Source organism: Panthera pardus, unplaced genomic scaffold, assembly GCF_024362965.1.
Source record: "Panthera pardus isolate Hobbes unplaced genomic scaffold, ASM2436296v1 HiC_scaffold_6, whole genome shotgun sequence".
Lineage (NCBI taxonomy): Eukaryota > Metazoa > Chordata > Mammalia > Carnivora > Felidae > Panthera > Panthera pardus.
In genome coordinates, this window is record NW_026526991.1 from 131,071,007 (window position 1) to 131,086,323 (window position 15,317).

Consider the following 15,317-nt stretch of genomic DNA (forward strand, 5'->3'; position numbering starts at 1 on the left):
CACCTGAAGCAGGGCATCTAAAGGAGGCAGGCAGTGCAAAGATTGTGTGGTCATGTTGAAGTCCTAGTTGATACTGGTGCATCATCCTCGAAAGACCAATTGGATGCTCTTTTCCAAAATAAGAAAAATCAGCTTCCCTACTTCATTATACTCAATGGACTCAGCATAGACAGCCAGCCGGGGAAATCTGCATTATGCTTCTGTTTATTGGAATTAGAAGAATTCCGCACAGATTAGCCAAGTAAAGCAGCAGGTGAATCGCATAGAGAGAAGACAAGATGCTATGGACAAAACAGTCAGTAGGCCAAAAGTGCAAACTAAGACATCGTTCCTGGGTGCTCACAGGAAGCCAAGAACGCTCTCTGCTTAGACGGTACAATACAGAACGCGGCCCAAAACAGAGCTGGATCACTCAATACTGAATTCCTCACCCCCAGGCTCAAAGTACGCCCCTGTCCTCCATTAACACGGCCAGGCACCTCAGGAAGAATCCGGAGTCACAACATCTATGGTAATAGTAGTGAGGTGGGGTAACAATGGCGTGCTCCATTTCCCTCCCCTTTGAGGATCTGGAACACCACCCAATATCTTGCTAGATCTGTGATCTCTTGGCCCACAGCCAGGGAAAAGGAGATGTTCTGTTAAGAGTTCCTCCACCTACCGCAAAATAATCTCTCTCGGTTTATCAACTGCACTGATGACAAGAAACAGCAGTGGCTGAAAGCAGTGACCCTTCCCATTTCTGAATGACAGTGAGACAACATGATGAATAACTCAGCAAAGATCAAACGATGAAATAATGCTTGTCCCTAAAATAATCACATTTCCACATTTCCTTCCTTCATTATAGCACATGGAAGTTATGGAATGAATACATAAAAATGAATTACTTTGCCAAAGAAAGCGATCACATAAAACCTATGATATTCTTTAGAAGCAAGACAAACCTCATATGAACGAGTGTGGAACCAGAGAGACCTTGGAGAGAGAGAGAGAGAGAGTTAGTCATTCCCTAGTGATTTGTGGAGGTAGAAGGCACTTAACTTCTCCATGGCTCCCTTTGGCCCCTGCTCTTAAATGGGGGGCGGGCAACAAATGCTAATTTGTCTTAAAGCATCTGAAGATCCTATAATAAAACTGGGTGTGTTTTTTTGGTGAAAAGATGAATAAAAAGTGGAATGAGTGGCTGGACACTGGTGACAGTTTTGTCTATTAGAAAAAGGTGGGGCACCTGGGTGGCTCAGTTGCTTAAGCATCCAACTCTTGATTGCAGCTCAGGTCATAACATCATGGTTCATGAGTTTGAGCCCTGCACAGGCTCTGTGCTGAGGGCCTGGGGCCTGCTTGGGATTCTCTCTCTCTGCCCCTCCCTTGCTGCTCCCCTCTTTCTCAAAATAAATAAATAAACTTAAGGGAAAAAAAGGTAAAATTATGCTGCTCAGACACAAAACTCCTTTCTTTTAAAAAACTAAAAAAAATTAATTGGAGCATAATTGACATATAATATTAGTTTCAAATATACAACATAATGATTTGATATTTGTATATACTGCCAAAGGATCATTACAGTGAGTCTAACACCCATCACCATACATAGTTACAAAATTTTGGTAATGAGAACTTTTGAGACTTATTCTCTTAGCAACTTACAAACATGCAATATAGTATTATTAACTTCAGTCACCATGCTATACATTAGATCCACATGATTTGATTTGGTAACTGACAAGTTTGTACCTGTTGACTCCCTTTACCGATTTTGCCCGCCTTCTCCTCTGTTCTCTGCATTTATGAGTTCAGATTGTTTTGTTTTTGTTTTGTTTTGTTTTGTTTTCAGATTCCATATAGAAGTGAAATCATATGGTACTTGTGTTTTTTTCTGACTTAACTACATTTAGCATAATGTCTTTAAGGTCCAACCCGGTTGTTCCAAATGGCAAAATGTTATTCTCTTAAATGCCTGTGTGTGTGTGTGTGTGTGTGTGTGCGCGTGTGTGTGTGTATTTTCTTTATCCGTTCATCCATTGATGGACACTTAGGTTGTTTCCATATCTTGGATATTGTAAATAATGCTGCAACGAACATGGGGATTCATACATCTTTTTGAGTTAGTGTTTTCATTTTCTTTGGATAAATACCCAGAAGTGGAATTGCTGAATCATATGGTAGCTCTCTTTTTAATTTTTTGAGGAACCTCCATCATTTTTTCCTCAGTGGCTGCACTAACTTACATTCCCACCAACAGTGCACAAGGGATCCCTTTTCTCCACATCCTCTCCAATACCTATTAATTATTATCTTCCTGATAATAGCCAATCTGACAGGTATGAAGTGATATTCGTTATGGTTTTGATTTGCATTTCTCTGGTGAACTGTAATGTTGAGCATCTTTTCATGTACCTGCTGGCTTTCGGTACTTCTTCTTTGGAAAAATGTCTATTCAGATCCTTTACGTTTTTTTTGTTTCTTTTTAGAGAGAGAGAAAGCATGAGCAGGAGAGAGGGTCAGAGGAAGGGAGAAAGAATTTTAAGCAGGTTCCACACTCAGCGTGGAGCCCGATGTGGGGTTCGATCCCATGACCAAGGGATCACGAACTGAGCCGAAATCAAGAGTTGGACGTTCAACTGACTGAGCCAACAAGGCATCCACCTTTACCCATTTTTTAATCAGATTGGGTTTTTATTTTGCTATTGAGTGGTATGAATTCTTTTTGTATTTTGAATATTTGACCCCTTATTCAGTACTTTGCTTTTTCATTTTATTGATGGTTTCCTTTGCTGGACAGAAACTTTCTAGTTTGATGTAGTCCCACTTATTGACTTTTGCTTTTTTTGCCTTTGGTTTTGGTGTTAGATTTAAAAAAAAAAAAATCATCACCAAGACTGATGTCAAGGAACTTAACTGCCTATGTTTTCTTCTAGGAGTTTTATGGTTTCAGGTCTCACATTCACATCTTAATCCATTTTGAGTTAATTTTGGGGCATGGTATAAGATACGGGTCCAAATTCATTCTTTCGCATGTGGCTGTACAGTTTTCCAGCACCATTTTTTGAAAAGACTGTCTTTCCTCCACTGTATATTCTTGGTTCTTTTGTCATCAATTAATTGACCATATATGTGTGGGTTTACTTCTGGGAACTCTATTCTGTTCCATTGATATATGTGTCTGTTTTTAGGATAACACCATATTGTTTTGATTACTATAGCTTTGTAATATAGTTTGAAATCAGGAAGTGTGATGCCTCCAACTTTGGTCTTCTTTTTCAAAATTGCTATGATTATTTGGTGTCTTCAGTGGTTCCATATAAAGTTTAGGACTGTTTGTTCTATTTCTGTGAAAAATTCCATTGAACTTTTGATAGGGATTTCATTGAATCTGTAGATTGGGATAGTAAGGACATTTTTATAATACTAATTCTTCGAATCCATGAGCATGGTATATCTTTCTGTTAATTTGTGTCTCCTTCAATTTTTCTCATCATTGTCTTACAGCTTCCAGTACACAATATTCATCTCCTTCATTAAATTTATTTCTTGGTAATTTATTCTTTTTGATGCAATTGTAAATGAAATTGTTTTCTTCATTTCTCTGATAGTTCATTATTAGTGTATAAAAACACAACAGATTCCTGCATATTGGTTTTGTATCCCACAATTTTACTGATTTCATCCATTATGTAACAGAATTCTTGGCGGAGTCCCATGTTTTTTTTATATAATATCATGTCATCTGCAAATAGTGACAGTTTACTTCTTCCTTTCCAATTTGGATGCCTTTTATTTCTTTTTCTTGCCTAATTGCTCTAGCTAGGACTTCCCATACTATGTTGCTTGAAAGTGGGGAGAGTGGGCATCCTTGTCTTGTTCCTGATCTTACTGAAAAAGCTTTTAGCTTTTCAACTGCTAAGTATGATGTTAGCTGTGGGCTTGTTATATGTGGTCTTTATCATGTTAAAGTACATTCCTTCTATACCCACTTTGTTGAATACTTGTACACAGTTTCTAATGGGGGTTAAATTATGAGGCAAGTACTAATATATGACAAGAATGCATTTGCTTATCCATAAATAGATTCTTGGCATTAGAAGCCAGTGCTGCAGTACATGGAGATATTCCTATAGGGAAATGAATTATGGATCCACAGTAGTAAGGAACGGAAGTGAATCAAACCATTAAATATTTTCTCCACTTCCTTTTTAGTCTAGGGACCTAAATAATGAGAAAGCGATGGCGGTAAGACTTTAATATTCATCCAAACTCCACTACGATAACAGACTGAGGGGTTTCCACCTGCTTGTTGTATGTGCTGAAGTTGGGGTTATAAAGATGAGTGAATAGAAAGATGTGTTATTTCTAACATTTATATATTGTGCAGTAAGGCTTTGGCTCCAAGGCCATGGGGATTAATCTTTGTACTTCTTAATCCACCCAATAGAATAACTTTCCCAAAGCTAGTACTTAACATGTATTTGTTAAATAAAGGAATAAATTTATTTTTAACTATTGGAACTTTGGGGAAAGGACCGTTTCATCTTCAAAATTCTTTATGTAGTTTCCTTAACAAATAGGTGGCAGAAACAAACCCACCTCACTTTTTATTTTAACTCATGCATTCAGTTGGCATGGCCAACAACACTGAGAATTCCTTACATGTTGCTATGTTTTAAATTACAGGACCTTTTTGGGGCACCTGGATGGCTCAGTCAGTTAAGCATCCAACTTCAGCTCAGGTCATGATCTCGTGGTCCATGAGTTTGAGCCCTGCGTCGGGCTCTGTGCTGACAGCTTAGAGCCTGGAGCCTGCTTCAGATTCTGTATCTCCCTCTCTCTGCCCCTCCCCCCTCCTCTCAAAAATAAATAAACGTTAAAAAAATTTAAATTACAGGACCTTTTCACATCTAGCAACTTATTCAATCCCCGTAACAATACTGTGGGGCAGGTGGAAATGGTACCATTACCTTCTCAGCTAAAAAAGTTCACATGCAGAAAGACTGAGCAGCATGCCCAGAAGGTGCAGTGATAACTGAGTGTGGGAATCCAGTCTAAACCAAACCCTGGACCCATATTCTTTCCACTGCTCTACAGTGTGATCCAGTGCTTCTGCTCTGCCCAGGGGTGCACAGCACCCCCAAGCAAGGCATGGCTTTGAAGGAGTGTTGAGTGCAACGAATCTTATTACACTTTTCTAATGCAATAGTAATAAACGTAGAGGACAGTAAATTAAAGGAAAATTGATTAAAAGATTATGTTTTGGCTACTAGTATTTACTAATTCCCTTCAAAACTCTATTTCCAATGAAGATTGAGTTGCAACTAGACAAACTAAGCACTTTGGGGGATTTTTATTTTTTGAGGTCATCTACAACAAGAGGTGATTTTTAGCAACCCTGATTACTACATTTGGTGTGTAGGGAAATTTTTTTCAAAAAGATTATAGCAGTAATTGGCCAAGGACAACAACAAAAACGTAGTTTATCTCATTGCCTTCTGTATTCCTCTGTTTTTAATTATATAAATTAAATGTTTAGCTAATAACGCAAACTTGCGGGGGCGGGGGGAGGGGAACGGAAAAATTCCTGCAATGTGGGAATACAGGAGGGAACTGAGAATCAGCCAGACTTCTTGACCTTTCTAGATTTGAGCTTCCTAAAAATGTTTTCAAAGGTAAATTCTATGTGCATTTATTTATGTTATAGGGAACTTCTAGAATTAAAAGCTGAATTTCTAAATGCAACATTAACAACTCGCAACTTCTTTCTTCTAAACCGTATCTTTGCACTTTGAAAGTTGCATGAAAATGTTAAGTAGAAAAGAGCGTTTCGATGGAAGTGTACAATATGAAGTTTGCTAGAGAGGAAGGGCCAGGCAGTACAGATTCTTTTTTTTTATTTTTTAATGGTTATTTCTTTATTTTGAGAAAGGGAGAATGAGAGAGAACGAGTGGGAAAGGGGCAGACAGAGACGTCCAAGCCGGCTCCATGCTGTCATCGAGGAGCCTGAGGTAGGACTTCATCCCATGAACCTCGAGATCATGACCTGAGCCGAAATCAAGAGTCAGACACTGAACTGACTGAGCCACCCAGACGCCCCAAGATTCCTTCTCTGATGAAGGATGAGACACTACCAAACTCTAGTCTGCCTCTTAGATTCCCATCCAAAAAGAATAATCTTGGAATTTGCAGGAGCCAAGGACATTAAATCTCTTTAGCTGTTAGTTTTAGATATTGTCTTAGTCCATTTGGGCTACTAAAACATTTGGGCTACTAAAACAAAAACATTACAGACTTAGGGATTTATAAATAACAGAATAAATAACAGAAATTTATTTCTCATAGTTCTGGAGGCTGGCAAGTCCAAGATCAAGGTGCCATCATGGTCACGTTCCAGTGAGGGCCCTCTTCCCGTTTCATAGCTGGCCCCTTCTTGCTGTGTCTTCACATGGTGAAAGGAGCAGAGGATCTCTGTGCGGTCTCTTTTATAAGAACCCTAAGCCCATGCCTGAACGCTCTACCCTCACGACCTCATCACTTTCCAAACACCCCAGCCCCTAATACCAACACATTAGGCTTTAGGATTTCAATATATGAATGTGGGTGGGGGACATAAACATTCAAACCATAGCAGACATGAAGAATTTCCAGATTTAAGCAAGAAAGTACATTGCTACGAAAGATGGAAAGATCACACAGAGAACGCATGAAGTAAATATGAAGCAATAACCGAGGTCTCCAAGAAATGGATTTCTAGCATACTCCGTGAATGACACATAGTATGTGCTCGACAAAGTTGGTACATCTGTGTGTGAATGGATAACTCTCTATCCAGAGCTGGTACCAAGCAGAAGACACAGAGTTTCTCTGATCAGCTTCACCAGCCTCAGAGGAAGGGTCTCTGTGGGCAAAAGGGAAGCAAAATAGTCAAGTCTGCGCACAGGGGCGACTAGAGACAGGAGATGGAATGAATGCACTATGGAGGAATCCTGTCCCCTCGGGCTCCAGGGCTCTCTCTTGCTTGAGGGGAAAACCCTCCAAAGCCAAAAGGACATAGATATCACAAATCACTACCTGAAACACAAAACTGACAGTTGGTTTAAAGTAAAGCCTGGCAGAGCTGGTAAATGAAGGGTTTGACGGTAATCCGAGGATCTATGTAACACGAGTTCCCGTCACTGGAGCACTCAAACGTTACCTCCAAGTCAGACTTTAGAAACAGGAGGCCACTATCGCAGTAACAAGCCCAAGGCCCCTAAGTTCTAAAGAGGCATTCCTTCTACAAGCCGTGGGACTACTTACGCGTTTCAAACACGGAGATGTTTACCAGGATGAGTGGGGCATGGGGTGAGTAATAGCAAGAATAATCGTAAAGCCCCTTAAAATTATAAAGTGTGGTATTTATTAATAAGTAGATATAAATAATAAACCATAAATTACTTACAGCTCCAAGAAGCCACTTGAAAATATGCACTAGATAAGTTTAAGAGGTATTATAAAGAGTAATAATGACTTCTTATTATAAAGGAAAGGGGCTGTGGAGACAGACACAGGAAAGTGGGTTTGGAGAACTAATTCTGTCTAGGTAGCAAAAGGTCCATGGAGGACAAGCTGAAGAAAGTAAAGGAATTCCCATGAAAAACACAGACTACCTACTTGATAAAATAACTAACTTTGGTTCATGAACTCTTATGACTTAGCAAACAACATGTTCACAATTGAGCAGTGATTTTTGACCTAATGTTTTGTCAAGGACCACTCTCGGGCAGATGGGAAATCTTGAGAAGGCCACAGGTGACTAGACATAAGTTAGCCATTAATTTTTGCACGGAAAATGGGCGAAGTTTATCATCGCTGTTTTTAAGACAGACCCACGCACACCTGCCTTTCTGCCTGTGCAAACTGCCACGTCAGACAGGTTCTGTAACTTGACTCTTGTCCACGAGTCCCCAATGGACATGTAGAATTTGGTGCACTTGGGGATCCCCGTTGCTTAAGTGGTTTTGATCCTAGGGAACTGTAACAAGTTAACAGCACATGTAGAATAAAGGTTGTGGGTGAAGCTGATGAGTCCTCACAGGAAGGTGATTCACACGACCCTATGACAGAGATGGAAGAGAAACCCAGATGGTCCGGGAAAGTGGTTCTGAAAACCTCACAACACATTCACAGCTCTTACAGAATCTGCAGGTGCTTTAAATGTTACATTTCTTTATATATAACTCTGAGGTTCAATCATCTGCTTGTTTACGTGTTTATTATCTTTAAATCATCTGAACCTAGGGTGCATGAAAGCAGGAACTTACTCCCTTTTATATCCACTTCAGAACAACGTGTGGCATATGGTAGACACTTAATAAACATTTGTTCAATGGCTGGATTTCTCTGTGAGGCACATTCTTCTTGTTAAGTGACCTAATCTCAGTGGCTTACAGCTATAGGATGCAATTTGTGAGATGCTTTCCAGGCTCAGCTGTGAGTACTCATTAGGTGAGAACCTCAGAGGGACACAAAGATTAGGAAGGTCTGTTCCTGACTTTAAGTACGTTATAGATTCACTGGGACGGGAAGATAAGCTTGCTGTTTTAATACGTTTTTTTGAACTTTAAAGTACCATTTAGGGGCACCTGGGTGGCTCAGTAGGTTGAGCGTCCAACTCTTGATTTCCACTCAGGCCCTGATTTCATGGTTCATGAGCTTGAGCCACACGTCAGGCTCTGCCCTGACAGTGTGGAGCCTGCTTGGCTTTCTCTCCCTCTCTCTCTGCCCCTCCTTTGATCACGCTCGCTCTCTTTCCCAAAATAAATAAGCTTTTAATGTATGTGTGTGTGTATATATAAAATTACCATTTATATGGGTTCATAGAAAATAAAATGATGCCTCCTTATTTTCCATAATGCTGAAGTTTGGGAGTTAGTAAAGTCCAAGCAGGTAGGACTGGGCATTGAAGGTGAGATGCACAGACAAAATTTTCAGCATCGAGAGCAAAGCGAATTGCATTTTTTTTTTTTTTTGTGATGTCGTAGAAAAAGCAAGTGTCCTTATGGATGAGGAATAGGAATCAGAGGCCAGTATCATTTTCATATCACTCAGTTTCAGGAGGAGATCTGTGCTGTGTATTTAACTCCGTAGTTAACTCTGCCACGGCTCCAGGAGCTGGCAAGTAAAGGCATCTGTGCCAGGGATGTCCTGCCTTACTTGCCTGTCACTCACTGGGGTCCCCGAGGTCTATAGCAACTTATCTTCTTATCACTTCCATCCTCTGTTTAGCAACAAAACAAAACACACATTTCCTTAAGTCAGTTCCTCAGGAGATGTGTCCTCACTTTTAAAAGTGCATTAATTTGATTTCATTTGATGTGGTAGGGCTAGCTGTTAAACATTACTTTGACTTTCTATTCCTGATATAGATAGATGGATATAGATATATATATATACACATATATGTGTATATCACATAGTATATATCATGTTACATATATTAATCATATTAATACTATATATAACATGTATATATATATTATGTACATTGATGTTATATACAACAGGTATATATAATAGGTACATTAATGCCACATATATAACATGTATATATAATATGCACAATATATATGTACATTTATATATGTTTATATATGTGTGTATACCATATAGTATCTATTGTTACATATATTAATGATATTAATATTATGTATAACATGTATATATAATAATGGGTACATTAATGCTGTTCATCAGGTATCACGTATCAGGCTCCCAACCTGATGGAAGTCAGGCTTTTTCTCTTCTTTATCCCACACTGTCCAGGCAGTAGCTATCTAGAAGACAGAAAGGGGGGTAAAAGATATTTTGGTGATGGAACTGTTACATGGACCACTGAATGGGTAGAAGAGAGAAAACACTAGAGTGGAAGATGATTCTGATGGCGCTAACATGATGGTTTGGCAAATGATATGCCAACTGAGCTGGAGCTAAAAAGGCACAGTGGGGTACACAGGAAAGGTGAGGGGTCCAAGGGAACACGCTGGGCCCGAGAGGCTGGCAGCAGCCCTCCCACGTGGAGGAAACAGGCAGAACTACCTCCGGGCGTGGATGACATCAGCCAGAAGGAGCACTGTGGGCACAAAACGAGAAGTGAAGCGAGGCCAGAACCCCAGGACAAATCAGAAATGGAGGAGGCACAGAAAGATACCCGGAGAAAGAGAAGGGCAGATACATCACTAAGGGGCTTAGACTCCAGTGGAGAGAGAAAAAATCTGCCCATGAAGTTTGCAGTGACTTTGTTGGCCAGGAGAGCATGAATTATTTGTTTGGATGCTAAATGGAAAAGCAGGGCAGTACAAATATGAGGCAGGAACGTTCTGAAAGTTCCAGGAACCAGTTTCGAACCATGGTGGTAACTCTAGAGGGCAGCCTAGTTTGACAAGGAAGCAGGCTACCCCCGCACCTGCAGATGCTGAAAAGGGAGAGGGGGCTGGGCTGCCTGAGAGTCGCAGGTGAAATTGCTGCTTGCTCCAGGCAGGCTCCAGCTGAACCGTCAGATGCTTGCCCTGACTCCTGAGACAGATCGAAAGGTGCCCGGCCATTCTTCACCGCCTCCTTTAATGCAGAACTTTAAAAACAAGGAGGCCAGGGGCCAGGGGGGGCTGCATCCAGCTCACAGAACAGGAGCCCCCGTGCGGAGCAAGTTCATACACTACCGACGGGCCAGCTGGACCCAGCAGTTCAAAAAGGCCCAGAGCAAAAAAGTCTTTTTGAAGGTGTTTATGAACTTTGCCAGATAAGGATTTCCAAAACTACAAGGAACTATAAAACTCTAGACATGGATAACATTTCTGGGGCCAATTGCTTTAAACTTTTTAGCGAAGAATCATATACTTAGAAAAAAGTGCCCATAAGCGTTCAGCTCCCTGATATCCACAGAGTGAATGCAGCCATGCAATCAGCACCCAGGTCAATAAAACCTTTTTTTTTTCTTAAACCAAAACTTGCTTTTAATTCCATAACCAAAAAAGAATTTGATGCATCTAAATATCTAGGAACCTGAATGCTTGTAAGTAAAAATTGCCTGAGAGACAGACAGCAAGAGTGCGTTGAAGACTTTCTCAACAGCTCACCTACTTTTCACCACCTGCACGAGCCGAATTCAGGCTACCACTGTTCCTAAGGAGCTCTCTGCCTCCAGTCTCACTGGCTCTGAACCCTGCTATCCATTTCAGCAGTGAGGTCTCTGCTACTGAAAAATGGTCACAGTTACCACCTGCTCAGCACCCGCTGAGGGTTCCCCCTTCCATCTCCGCTCTGAAACTGAAGCCCAAGCCACATGACATGACTCACAGGACCCACCCACATCTCCAGCCTCATTTCACAGTCTTCTCGGCTGGTACCCTGGTGTCCTGTGCACCGGGAACATCTTTCAGGCCCTCACACACAGGGTCTCCCTCGCCTCTGCACTGGGGTTGGCTGTTTCCCACATGCACAAAACTCTCCAGTGATCCCACCCCCTCACCAGGTTTATTTCTGCGTATCCTTCAGGACTTGGCTTAAACATCAAGTGCTGAGCACAAAAATAGGCACTCAAAAATACTTGCTGGCTGGCTGGCTGGCTGAATACAGGAGTAAGTCAAGGACACCATCCCAGCAGCAAAGGAAACACAAAGATGTCATAATACGGTCCCAGCTTAAAAAGGAAACAAAACTATGATGTAATAAACCAACTACGCTTTTCGTAGCTGAGGGACTACAATGTTATTTACCTACAATCGAATTCAATAGAGGTTCTAGAGATGCCTGGGCGGCTCAGTAGGTGAAGCCGCCGGCCGATTCTTGATCTCAGGTCCTGAGTTCAAGCCCTGTGCTGGGCTCCACGCCCCAGCCTTTAAAAAAAAAAAAAAAAAGGTTCTAGAAAGGCCCCTGCCCTCAGAGAGTGGATATTCCTGTTAGAAACACAGAACTTATCCAAAGGGACAAAGAACAAGAGTGTCTACTGCTGTGATGTTTTATGAGCCATAGGAGTTCCAAGGAAGGAGACACGGTAAGGCTTGGCTAGAGTAATGTGAGAGCCCTTCGTGGAGAATCTCAAAAGGTACGCCTGCTTTGGAGGAGGATGTGGAAGGAAAGCGTGAGGACACCCCCAGCAGGAGAGACCAGTCTGAGGACAGTTCACACGTGGGTGACAGTGAAAAGAAAGTCTGAGTAGAACAGCACAAGTCCTGGAGAATGTGGGGGAAGAAGAGAAATGAGGGAGAGCAAGGCCAGGCTGCGAATCTGGTGAATCGAGCAGTGGCATCTGTAGTCAACAAAATAAGCATTGGAGACTCAGTGTAATTTCTGGATCAGTGAGTGAGACCGCTCTCCGCAGATGCCAACGAGAAGGCGAAAAACAGCTTCGGCAGCTGGTAGCTGACAGGTAGGCCATGATGTTCCCAACTAAACACAAACAACTCTCGCAGAATATAAAAATAACCAGACTTTGAGACCATGTGCAACAGGAGAGAGACAAAGGCACTGCAAACACAAAAATAATGACACATCCCCTTCGACTCTAGCTCTGCTTTAGTTCTCCTGCTTTCTAGACAAAAGCTACCAGGATACCTGTATGAGTCTGCGGGAGCTGCTGTAACAAAAGAACACAGACTGGGAGGGGGGCTTAAGCAACAGATCTGGAAGCTGGAAGTCCAAGATCAAGGTGTTGGAAGGTTTGGTTTCTCCAGACAACTCTCTCCTCAGCTTGTAGCTCTGTGTCCTCACATGGCCTCTCCTCTGTGCACATACATCCCTGGGGTCTCTTCCTCTCCTTAGAATGACACCAGTTCTATTGGATCTAACCCTTAGAATCTTGTTAACCTTCGTTACCTACTTAAAAGCCCTACCTTCAAATACAGGCACATTCTGACATTCTGGGGGTTAGGACTTCAGTATATGGATTTGGGGAGTGGAGAATGGTTCAGTCCATCACAATAGCCCGATACTTCTTAAAAACAGCTAATGGGAACTGACTCTCACATCTTTAAACTTCCTCAGCATGTGCACAAGCCCTGTTTTCTATAGTAAGCCTCTTCCAACTCCTTCCCTAAGATGCCCCGTCATACTCCTGGTGTGCATTCTCCTTTGCTGTAATAAGTTAAACCCAACTTTGACTATGATGTGTTCTTTTGGTGGCTATGCTGCTTCCCACACCAGGACTTCCATATTCTTGAGCCTACCTTTCTCATGCTTTGTACCTGCCTAAATGGACATTCCTCCTTCCTGGTTAACTCCCGCTCATCCTTAAAGATTTAGTTCAAATATCACCTTCACTGAAAGTACTTTCTAATTTACTCTTTCGATAGTTGGATTAGGTTTCCCTTTGGTGGCCCTGTCATGTGTCCACTGGGCTATGCTGAACTACATTTCCCCAGTTTTCAATTTCCTTCCTCCTCCTCTTCCTTCTCCTTTTCCTTCTCCTTCTTCTACTTTTAATGTTTCTGGTTAGGGTGAGCTACAGGAAGATTCTTGGGAGATGTGAAGGACAGAAGGGAAGAAACAGTCATTCTGTAGCTCGCACACATTATTGCTGATGTACTGACTTGCCTCCTTGGTGTGAAGCAGCAGCCAAGCCCACTCTGCCTTCCCCAGATCCTCCCTGGGCTTCTCTGACTTCCGGGCCAGGTGCGTGTTTACCTCTATCATCCAGGTCCCCAAGGCAGAGGCAACAAGAACAGACGCATGTCTCAGTCCATCCTTGAATGCAAACATTCAGTGTTTGGGGGTTCCAGTCTGTCCTTGATCTCCCCTACTCTGCATCCATTTCCCCTTTTTGACTGTTTGGCTGTGAATGTCAAGTTCCATCATCAGATGCAGAAAAACCTTATAGACACTGCTTTCCCATGCTGTGTAGAGTTAAAGCCCTGTAACAACTATGTATGTATGTATGTATGTATGTATGTATGTATCTCTCTCTCTCTGTATCTTCCATTCATCTATTCATCCATCTGTACATCACCTATCTATCTATCCTACTGCCTTTGCTTTCCTGGTTCAACTGTGATTGACATGCCCCTCCTCTATGGTATTTCTCTGTACCTCCTCAAAACCTTGACTATACTTCTCTTGTACTGTGTATCATACCTGATTGTCATCATTTGTGTGGTAGATTCTTATCTTGCCAACTATTCATGCCCTTCCTCTACCATGCTGCCTATAATGCACTAGAATGGGTGGAACAGATTTCCCTACTCCATTGACACTGGGCTTAACAATGTAACTTGCTTCAGCTGTTAAAATGTTAGCAGGCGTTATATTAAATGTGCTCGCGTGGCTTAGTTTGGGTCTTTACTCTGTGACCTGCCTGAGAAAAGCACGCCCCGGAGAATCTACTGTCCCTTCCACCTGGGCCTCAGAATAAACACACATGAAGAAGATCTGAGCCCAACCCACAGTCTGGAGCCAAACACAGCTGACTTAAAGCTGAAAAGACAGCTCCCAACCTAGATCTGCCAAACTACAGTTGACCTGCAGATTCTTTAGTGTAAGAGTAAATGTGTATTGTTGCAATCCACTGTACTGTGTAATCATTTATAGGCAGCTTTATTGCAGCAATTGCCTAGTGAATTAGTTTCCTTTCCTGTGCCCCAATTAGAGTGTTGGCTCCTTGAGATTAGGGACCATGATGATAATTTCCTGATCTCTGATGCTAAGATGCCTGATACATGGTTGGTGCTCAATAAATGCCTGTTGCATACTCAAATAAATAAACAAATGACCAAATGATCAAAGGACCATAGTGGAGAGAGGTATGGACAGGGGCGTTAGGAAGTAGAAACTAATAGAGGTGTGTAAAATGGAAATGAGGGAGCTGAGTCTAGAAGCCAATGTAAGCATAATATGGTCCATGCACAATTATGTGATCAAAAGTTATCTGCCTTTTATTTTGAGATGATCAAAGGTTCAAAAGGCCACAGAGGTTCCATGTGACTTGAGTCATCTTCGAAGAGCTTTTTTTTTTTTTTCTGCTGTAAACTTTCATAAATCTTTGGGGTCAGCACTCAATCAAAGCTGCGGTGCCCGTCTATAGCCACTTATATACTATTAGGGAAATTGACAAAAGAAACAAAAAACCTGAACCTTTTCCAAAAACATCAAGAAAACAAAATTACCAGAAGGTAAATCTTTCCTACTCTTCCTTCAGGTAACCTCATCTCTGTGTAATGATATAATCTGATGTGGGCGGTTTATGGCCACCTTGACCCACGGATCATTTTTGTCATTGTTGAAAGGCCTGTGTGATGCCATATCTGAGGCTCTCAGCCTGGTTACCAGAGGGCTACACATCCTGCTCTCCCCAGGG

At 41.8% G+C, this 15,317-nt stretch overlaps 1 protein-coding gene across 3 annotated transcripts in view; it reads right to left on the reverse strand.

The window, feature by feature from the left end:
* Positions 1-15,317, reverse strand: part of CELF2 (CUGBP Elav-like family member 2) — an 832,193-nt gene that overhangs the window by 324,130 nt on the left and 492,746 nt on the right. The gene's annotated exons all lie outside the window — the stretch shown is intronic.